Raw genomic sequence first — 11,065 nt, forward strand, 5'->3', positions numbered from 1 at the left:
CACCATATATATTTGTACATATGCCTACAATGTTTAAAGTTTTACAAACAGACATCCATACACATATATACATACATTACATGCATGCATACACATAAATATGTTACATACACTTACATACATACATACATTTCATCACAGACTATAATACATACATGTATACTTACACATACATAAATATTATGAACACACTCATGTATGCATAGTACACTATTACACATACAAACATACATGCATTGCATATTACATATATATACATATGTACATGCATACATGTACATTCATGTGTGTACATACATACATTGCATATGCATATATTACAATCACATTCATATACATTGAATCATGTACATTGTCATATATATGCATACACGTATGTACATTCATACATGGACATACCTATATTCATTTATATATTGCTACAGTCTACATATACATAAATTAGATATATACATAAATATTACAATCACACATCCATACACATTGAATCATGTACATTGTCATATGGATATATGCATACACATACATACATTAGATATGGATATATGCATACACATATGTACATTCGTATATGGACATACATATCTTCATTTATACATTGCTACACATACATACACAGATATACATTAGATATCTACATAGATATTATGCATATATTACAATCACACATCAATACACATTGAATCATGTACATTTGCATATGCATATATGCATACACATATATACATTCGTACATGGACATACATATAGTCTTTTATACATTGCTACATGTACATACACATACATACATATATTAGATATATACACACATACGTATATATATATATACACCTACATATAGTCTTCTATACATACACACACATTACATATGGATATATGCAAACACATATGTACATTCGTACATGGACATACATATATTCATTTATACATTGCTACATATACATACACATATATCTACATAGATATTATGCACATATTACAATCACACATCCATACACATTGAATCATGTACATTTGCATATGCATATATGCATACACATACATACAATCTTTTATACATTGCTACATGTACATACACATACATACATATTACAAACAAATATCCACACACACACACACAAATATACATACATTACATATTACATATGTACATTCATATATTCATTCATTCATGTTTATTCATTGAAGCATACATATTTTATGCATACATTACATATACATATACATATATATATATATATATATATATATATATATATATATATATATATATATATATATATTCATTCATTCATGCATGCATACATTATGTGCACACACATACATAACATACATTCATACTAAACATACATTCAAACATTCATGTTTTTTTATTTAGATATTTGCCTCCTCCTCCTTTGCTCCCTCCTCTTCTCTGCTCATTTCTGCGATTGCTTCTTCTCCCCTTCTTTTTGTCCTCGTTTTGCCGCCGCCTCTGAACTCATTTTGCCGCCGCCGCCGCCGCCACCGCTCGCCTTGTCGTGCCGCTTTTGCTCACCATTATTCTCTGTTGGGGCTGCCACAACTATTCTACAAATATTTTACAGGTACACATAAGTACAAACATAAACCAACACATAAATTCTTAGCCACACACACACACACACACACACGTACATACATACATACATACATACATACATACATACATAAACACACACACACACACACACACGGGCCATACATACAATAAACGAAATTAATACATTACAATACAATATGTACATATATACACACATACCTATGTACACATACTTACACATTTACACGTATAACACATACATACAATACAATATGTACACACATACATACATACACATGGAATACAAACAATACATACATAAACACACACACACACACATGTGTAGAATATACATACACACATGTACACACATATATATTGTATGGAACATACATACACACATACCTATATACACATATATACACTTACATACATACACATTTACACATATAACACATACATACAATACAATATGTGCACACACACATACATAAACACACACACACACACACACACACACACACACACGTGTAGAATATACATACACATATGGACACATATATATGTTGTATGGAACATACATACACACACACAAACATAACACACAACACACACATGAAATACATACAATAAATGCAATACAATATGTACATAATACACACATACCTATACACACATGCATACAATCCATACAATACCTATATACACATATAATGCACACATACATACATAAACCAACACATAAACTCTTAGCCACACACGCACACGTACATACATACATACATACATACATAAACACACACACACACACACACACACACACACACACACACACACACACACACACACACACACGGGCCATACATACAATAAACGAAATTAATACATTACAATACAATATGTACATATATACACATACATACACATTTACACATATAACACGTACATACAATACAATATGTACACACATACATACATACACATGGAATACAAACTGTTGGCCGGTCAGAAGAGCAAGGACAAGTGGGAAGGCGGAGTCGGATCGGATAACAGGAAGTAAAGAATAGTAGAATTATTATTCGGAGGGACGGATCCGGTACAGTTGTACCGATCCGGATCCGGACCGATTCGGATGTCGGTTGCCTAAGCGCACCGATTGTAACCTTGCCGGATGCCTATAAAAGGACCCGATGATTTGTAAAAGGCTTTGACGGAAGTAATACAATAGTAATTATTGCGTGTTTATCTGTATCTTCGTATTGTTTACCGTCTGTGCTTAATTGTAATCATCTTACGCGTGTAACCTAGCATCCAATCCTTACCACCCCTTTGGAGAAGTGTCGGATAGACACCTGTGTTGAGGCTAGTCCGGCCAGGCAGACAACACTATTTTGGCGACCACGATTCCTGCAAAGTGCAGAGGACAACCGAGGGATGGATGTCTAGACCAAACGACGACCACATCACCGAACGAGGGAGACGATACACCGAACGCGAGCAACGACGGGAAGCCCTGCAGCAAGCCGTCGACGAGATCCGGCGGGATCGGTCATTCTCCAAAATTCTTCGGAGAGTCGCAGAAGAAGCACTGCAGTTTCGGGTTCTGCAAATCCCCGACGAAGGCAGTAGCATAACAAGCCTGCAAGAGGTGGAAACGATACTACAGACGCTCGCCGGGGGCAACGGGGACTTGGAAGCATTCGCAACACTTGAGGCGGAGTCGGAAAGCGACGGAAGCGTTGCGTCCCGGTATAAAAGCAGCCACGACACACTAAACGACCCGGGGGAAGAGGGGTCGGAAGACTCAGTAATACCGGAACCAGAGGAAGAAATAACCTTGGAGTTCGGTGATCGGCAATCGCCGAGGGAGGCTGACCAGATACCGACAACACCCGCGAAGGAACCGAAGGAGCGGATACCGACAACACCCGCGAAGGAACCAAAGGAGCGGATACCGACAACACCCGCGGAGGAACCAAAGGACCGGACACCGGCGACACCCGCGGAGGAACTGAAGGAGCGGATACCGGTACCAACCGCGGAGGAACCAAAGGTTCTCACACCAAGGCCAACAGCGGACAGAAAGCAGGAGAGTCAGTTGGACGACACGATGCCGTACCCATACCCAAAGTACCGGGATGAGCCCGACGCGGAGGCACACATGTACGCATTCCTCCAAACATGGGAAGCCAACCATGTCTCCCAAAGACTGACGGAGCCCGAAGCCGAACGATCCAAAGTCGCCGAATTCGGCATAACCTTAGAAGGACCGGCGGCCCGATGGCACGCAAAGCACTTACCGGGCAGCTTTGCCACATTCGATGCCTTGAAGGCCAGATTCCTCAGGCTTTTTCACAGACAAGTTGAGCAAAGGGAATTGGTCGGGCAGTTCTACACCACCCGACAGGAAGAGAACGAGACTGTGCCACAATTCATCATTCGGTTTCAGACCCTGCACAGCCAACTGACGAGAGCACCACCCGAAGACGAAGCCAAAGCAGTCTTTTTGGCCGCGCTGAAAGAGCCACTTCGAACAATGTGCGGAGTCCTTGATTTCCAAACCAGCACAATGGACCAAGTTATTGATCGGGTTTTAGAAATGGACAAGACTAGCCCCTTCTTGTCGATGGGGATGTTACACCGGGCACTCCCGAAGGAGGAAGACCTGAGGTTCCGACAGGCCTTACAATGCACAACATGCCTAAATTCGGGCCACTCAACAGTAGACTGCACCCTACGGACACAATGTATGATCTGCAACTCTCGAGCCCATACAACGGACCGATGCGAATATAACCTGTTAAATCGGCAGGCAGCACCGGTTCGACACATAGAACCGCGCAATCAGAACCCGGACGAGGATCGATTCCGGAGAGACGACCGCTACCAACGCGAACGCGGTAATAGATACACTGATAGAAGACGCGATAACTATGACCGAGAGGAGAGACACAGAGATGGCTACCCCCGGGACCGGTACGACCGAGATGAATGCCCGGAATACGAACGACGCAGAGAAGAGAGGCGACAAGGGAACCGGAATTTCTGACGGAATCAGAAGCGTGGATTTTTCCGAAGAGAGGAACGTCGGGAGGCAACGAGGAATGACAACCCGGTATCGGTACCGGATAACCGAAAAACCGAAGACGACCGCCGAAGCATACCCACCCTCCAAACCGGGGACAAAGGAGAAACGAGCAACAGTCACAAGGTGTACTGTTATTACTGCCGTAAGGAAGCCCACTATAGTAACCAATGCCCAAGCAAAACCAATGACAAGCAGCCGGAAGTCAACATGGTTACAGCCGAAATAACAGAAGTACAGCAGGTCACAACCCGGTCAAAGGGGAAGGCCGCCGAGTGGGAAGCCCAGGAGGCAATCAGAAAACAAGCGGCGCAATGGATCAAGAAGGCCAATGAACAGAATGCGGTAGAAGTAAGAGACCAAAATATGCCAAAAGACGAAGAAATCGTACAGCCAGGAGAAAACCCGACGTGGCAAGCGCTATAGGACTGTCAAATTGTGCTGCCGTTAGCACGACTACTATAGTTGGTGCCACGGTTTATGGCAGACTTACAGGCATCCGTGAGCAAACCGAAGCCGACGCCATCACCGGCATTCTTCTCCAACCCGGAGGAAGGACCAGCGGTGGTCGATACAAGTAGCCCGACGATCACGGCAATCGTGAAAGGAAAGGAAATTGCTGGAACGATTATTGACGGAGGCTCCGGGGTAAATGTCATCAGCCGACAAACATGCAACAACCTGGGCATCCGGGAATGGGAACCATGCCCCTTCTAGTTACGCATGGCGGATACCAGCTCAGTCCGACTGACCGGGCTTATCCGGGATTTGGAAGTAACGATCGGAGGCCACGTATTCCGGATATCGGTCGTGGTGCTGCAGCTAAATGTACAAGGCGCGTACCCCCTATTGCTAGGACGACCATGGCTGCGAACGGCGCATATCAAGCAGAACTGGCAAAAGAACATGATCACATTCCGGCGAGGGAAAACAAAGGTACGAGTAACGACGCAACCACGGGTGATCACCAGTAAGGAAGCAACTCCATTGTATGCGGAAAGCATTAACATGTTGGAGGGATTACCGAACGAGGAAGTCGAGCGGTACCTCGAGGAACACCCACGAATCGTCCCACTATTTGAGGTGGATATCACGGCGGTAGTAGAACCGTACATTACGACGCCGGATGAACCGGACCAAGCGGCGATCCGAGAACTGCGACAAGCGCAGAAATCCCTAGAGAGGGAAATGACGATATCCCAAAGGGTAAAAGCATCCCAACTAGAGGAGGTGGACCTCGGCACAGCAGACAAGCCCCGATTGGTAAATGTTGCAAAGGAATTGCCGAAGGAAGAAAAGAAGGCAATGGTAGCATTATTAACAGACTTCAAGGATGTGTTCGCATGGTCGTACGAAGACATGCGAGGGCTGGACCCCCCAACTCTATCAACACCAAATTCACCTAAGTACGGATGCGAAACCGATCGCTCAACGCAGGTACCGGATGAATCCGAATTATGCGGCGAAGGTGAAGGAGGAAATTGATAAGCTCCTCTGGGTCGGATTTATCCGACTGGTCAAGCAAGCAACCTGGCTGAGTCCGATAGTGGTGGTCCCGAAAAAGAACGGCAAAATCCGGGTATGCGTGGACTATCGCAAACTAAATGCTGCAACAGTGACCGATGCGTTTCCACTACCATTTACGGACGGGGTGTTAGATGCGGTAGTCGGCCACGAAGTTTACAACTTCCTGGATGGATTTAGCGGTTACAACCAAATACGAATGAACTCGGCCGACCTGGAGAAGACAGCGTTCGTGACGAAATGGGGAGTGTTCGTCGTGGTCGTGATGATGTTCGGACTAAAGACGGCTCCAGCGACCTTTCAAAGGATAATAATGGAAATTTTCGGGGAATATATCCCCGGTTTTATGCAAGTCTTCCTTGACAATTTCGCGGTCTACAGCCGGCACGGAGAGCATCTCGATCACCTCCGGCTGTGCTTGGAGAAGTGCCGCGAGTACCGATTGAGCCTGAACCCGGCCAAGTGCGTCTTTGGAGTGGCAAGCGACAACTTACTAGGGCACGTGGTGAGTAAGGAAGGAATCGCGGTAGATCCGGATAAAGTCAAGGCGATTCTCGAGGCACCAACACCAAATAACGCAAAGGCTTTAAGCCGGTTCCTGGGCCAAATAAGGTGGCATAGCCAGATGATACGACACCTCGCAGACTTCGCTACACCATTACATACCGCCGTACACAGGGTACCCTTCCTATGGGCGGAGAAGGAGGAGGAAGCCTACCAAGCGTTGAAGGTTATGCTGTCGCAAGCTCCGGTGGTGCAACCGCCGGATTGGAGTAAAAGCTTTCACGTCTTCGTCGACGCGTCGGACGTAGCAATCGGTAGCGTTCTGATGCAACTCACGGAGCCGAAATGGTACCGACCGGTGTACTACGCAAGCCGGAAACTCTCAAAAGCCGAACGGAATTACTCTACGACGGAACGCGAGGTATTGGGAATGGTGTATAGTGTCACAAAGTGCAAGCACTATCTGCTCGGAAGGAAGTTTTCCTTCCACGTCGACCATTCAGCACTACTCTACCTGGTCTTGAAGGCATCCCTGACGGGAAAAATTGCACGATGGACACTGCTGTTACAAGAATTTGAATTCGACATTTTCCACCGACCCGGGGTGCAGCATGCGGTAGCGGACTACCTAAGCAGACTCGAATCCGGAGAAGCAGAGGACGGCGTCCAGGATGAGTTCCCCGACGCCGAGTTGTTCCGGATCACGACGAAACCGGCAACGGATGCAACGGTAGCCGATGAAGACACGTGGCTAACTGAGATGCATCAGTTCCTGAGCACCGGAGTTCCCCCGGAGAACATGGACCGCGATGAAAGGAAAAGGGTAGCAGTAAGAAGCAGACATTTCTGCTTGGTTGGAGACATCCTCTATCACAAGGGGGCAGATGGCATCTGGAGACGAGCAGTGCGGAGCGATGAGAAGGATTTAATCCTCAGGGAAGCCCACTGTGGAATTGCCGGCGGGCATTATGACGGCGACGCAACCGCTCGGAAAATATGGCAGAGCGGACTGTGGTGGCCCACCATCCTAAAAGATGCCGTGAAGTATAGCAGAGAATGCGATTTGTGTCAACGACTGGGCCAACCCACGGAGCAGGCCCGGATGCCACACCACCCGGTCTTGCCTTTGGAACCGTTTCAAAAGTGGGGGTTGGACTTTGTCGGTCCCTTCAAGCCACTGGCAATGCGAACCGGAAATCGGTATGTCATAGTGGCGACCGACTATTGCACCAAATGGGTAGAAGCAAAGGCCTTACGGGACAACACGGCCGCGTCCACGGCAAAGTTCCTGTACGAGTGCATATGGTGCCGGTATGGATGCCCGATCAAGCTTATAAGTGACCAATGAGGACATTTTCTCGGGCAGGTGGTAGAAAGCCTGACGTCATTTTACGCGGTGGTACATAAAAGGAGTACTCCCTACTACCCTCAAACCAATGGACTAGCGGAATCAACGAACAAAACTCTGCAGAACATCCTACGAAAAATTGTCAACGAGAACCGGACCGACTAGGATACGAAATTGCAAAGCGCGCTATGGGCGTATAGAACAACGTACAAAACTAGCATCCGGACAACCCCGTTCCGACTAGCATTCGGTTTAGAAGCGGTCATGCCGGTAGAGTTCCAGATCCCCAGCTTACGGATTCAGGTAAAGGAGCGCTTAAGTGAGAACGAGTCCGAACGAATCCGGCTGGCGACGTTGTTGGAATTAGAAGAAAACCGAATAGCCAGCTTACTACAACTCGAACTGGAGCAAAGGAGGAGAAAAGCTTTCGTGGACCGACACCGGCGTGGCAACGAAAAGGAGTTCGAAGTCGGGAAACCGGTGCTACTATTCCAAACACGGATGGGGAACATGCCGGGAAAGTTGCGGTTTCGGTGGACCGGACCGTTCTGGATCACCAAGGAGTACAATGGGTCGTATCAGCTCGGCACGTTGTCTGGAGATGTCATCGGCAAGTGGGCAAATGGGTTTCGGCTAAAGCCGTATAAGGGAAATATGCCAGCCAACCCGTTCAAGCAAAACCCGGAAATCCGGCAAGATGAGGAACCGACACCGACAGACGTTGTTGAAGATATTCGGACCGAGGAAGAACCGACACCGATACTGACAAAGACTATCCCGGAAAACCGACAGAAGGATCCGGTATCCACACGAACCGACCCAAACAAATCGGGGGGGACCAGCAAATGACGTGGTCCAAACAAAGAAAGAAAAAAAAGAAAAAAGAAAAAAAGAAGAAGACGTGGGCAAAATCGACGTGAATCATAGTAATGATAGGGAGATCACAAGAGGTGGGAGCGCCACCATGCAACGAAGAGGCACCATGCATTGAAGAAGGACGTGCGCGTACTTGCTATTTAAAGCATGGAACGTGGGCACTCACACGCGGCAAACAAGAAAGGACATACTAATTATGGCAGGAGAGGAACATGCGCGGGAAACGAAAAAGGGCGGCTCGAGGCAAAAGCCACTATATAAGACATAGGCCTGCGAAGGACTCACTTTTTACGAATTTTCCTACATACAGGTGCAGAAGCACAGAAGAGCGATCCGACGCATAGCGCACACACAGCCCGATCCCGAACAACAGACAACAGAAGAAGAATTCGAAACAATGGTACTGTCGGAGGAGGCATGCCAATGGATGAGGGAGAACGGGTTAAAAGGATTGCTGCGGATCGCCGACGCTCCACCACACGCAGAACCAGAGCAGGCGGCAACATCGATCGATTTATCAGAAATCACGGAAGGAGCAGTGCAGGCGCTCACGGGGATAAAAGCAGGAGGACTTCAAACAATCGAAAACCCTTCAAGTGAAATCCTCTTCGAATATTTCGGTGAGTACTCTATCAGCAGCAAGGCGTACCGAACACGGGGCGGAGAGAACCTGCTGTTCGGAGAAGTGGCCCGCGCCATGATGGAATACAGATTCGTGAATCCTCGTCCCCCGGCCATAGCCAAGTACCGGGCAGCGTTCTTAATAGCAGCATACGAAGGATTACAAGTAGACTGGCTCCATTTCATAACCGAAGGATTGAAGGAGGCCATCAAGAATCTTGGGGAAGGAAAAAAGCCATGGGCCGGGATAGCACAATGGCTAACGGTGTTAGTCCCACCGGTGCTCCCCATCACACAAAAGAAAAGAGGTCGGCAGGAGACGACGCCGAAAAAGGTCACAAAGCGCCGACAGATCTTGGAGAAACACACCCCCGGATGGACCCAGCAAGAAGCAGAACAACGAGGGGAAGGACCATCCCGACAGCAACAGGAACCGACAACAAAGGCAAAACTGGCAGGAAAAGGCAAAGGGAAATCGACCGAGGAGGAATCGGTAGCGCGCAAACCAATCAATATAACGCTGCGACGGCCGGAACCGGAACCAGAGGTCTTTATACAAAAGGTCCGTCTGGTAGCCGCACCGGAGGAGGAAGCTGAAACAGAAGACTCATCCGAACCACTGGTAAGACTCCCAGCAAGACAAGGTCGGGAGAGACGGGCGAAAGAACCGGCTCCACCAGTTGACAAAACTCAGCAGAGGGCGCAAGGACCACCTCCAGTAGCCGAGGCGGAAGCAGTACCGGAACCCGTACCGAGGGAAGCAGCACCGACACCGGTTGTGCGGGACTTCAGAGAACCGGTCATCCCAGAGAAGAAGAATGAACAAGCGCCGGAGCCAGAGAAAAGGCCGGAAAAACAACCTGAGTTAAGGAGTAGAAGTGAGCAAGGACACCCCGACACAGGAAGCACAAAGCCACAATGGCTGAGATGGCTTTCGGAGCAGTTATCGGGAGTAGCGGACCAGTTAGAAGAAGAAGAAACGTGTAGGCAACAACTGACGTATACAACTACTCAGGAGTTGGTCGCGCTCCGAACACAGATCGAGGAAATGCAAGGGGAGCTGTTGCAGGCAAGGGAAGGAATTCAACAAACACAAGTTGTCACCGAGCCGGTCGGGACAACAAGGAAGCAACCAGAACCGGAACCGGAACCGGTAGCCTTGCAAACCGGCCCGGAGACCGAAAAAATAATAGAAACCTTACGAGAGGAGTTAAAAGCTCAGGAGGCATTAAGGGAAAGAGAAAGGGAGCAGCGGAAAGCGGTGGAGGACGATAGACGAAAAATGGAAGAAGGCCTCAGGAAAGGTTGAGCCACTAATGACCGACTGCAAGAAGAAAAAGAGAAGCTGCAAAAGGAGAAGGACCGACTGCGTCGACATGCCGAGCAGGAGATAGAACGACTGCAGGAAGAACTCCGACAACAGAAGGACCGGGACGATCGGTTAAGAGCTCAGGCAAACCGACGCCTGAAGCAGAAGACGGAGGACTTCGACCGTCTCTACTGAGATCACAAGCAGGCCGAGTCGGACAACAAGAAACGGGCAGCA

Source organism: Azolla caroliniana, unplaced genomic scaffold (genome assembly GCF_043228905.1).
Source record: "Azolla caroliniana isolate FFs.n. ecotype wild unplaced genomic scaffold, voAzoCaro1.0.p SCAF_5, whole genome shotgun sequence".
In the NCBI taxonomy this organism is placed as follows: domain Eukaryota; kingdom Viridiplantae; phylum Streptophyta; class Polypodiopsida; order Salviniales; family Salviniaceae; genus Azolla; species Azolla caroliniana.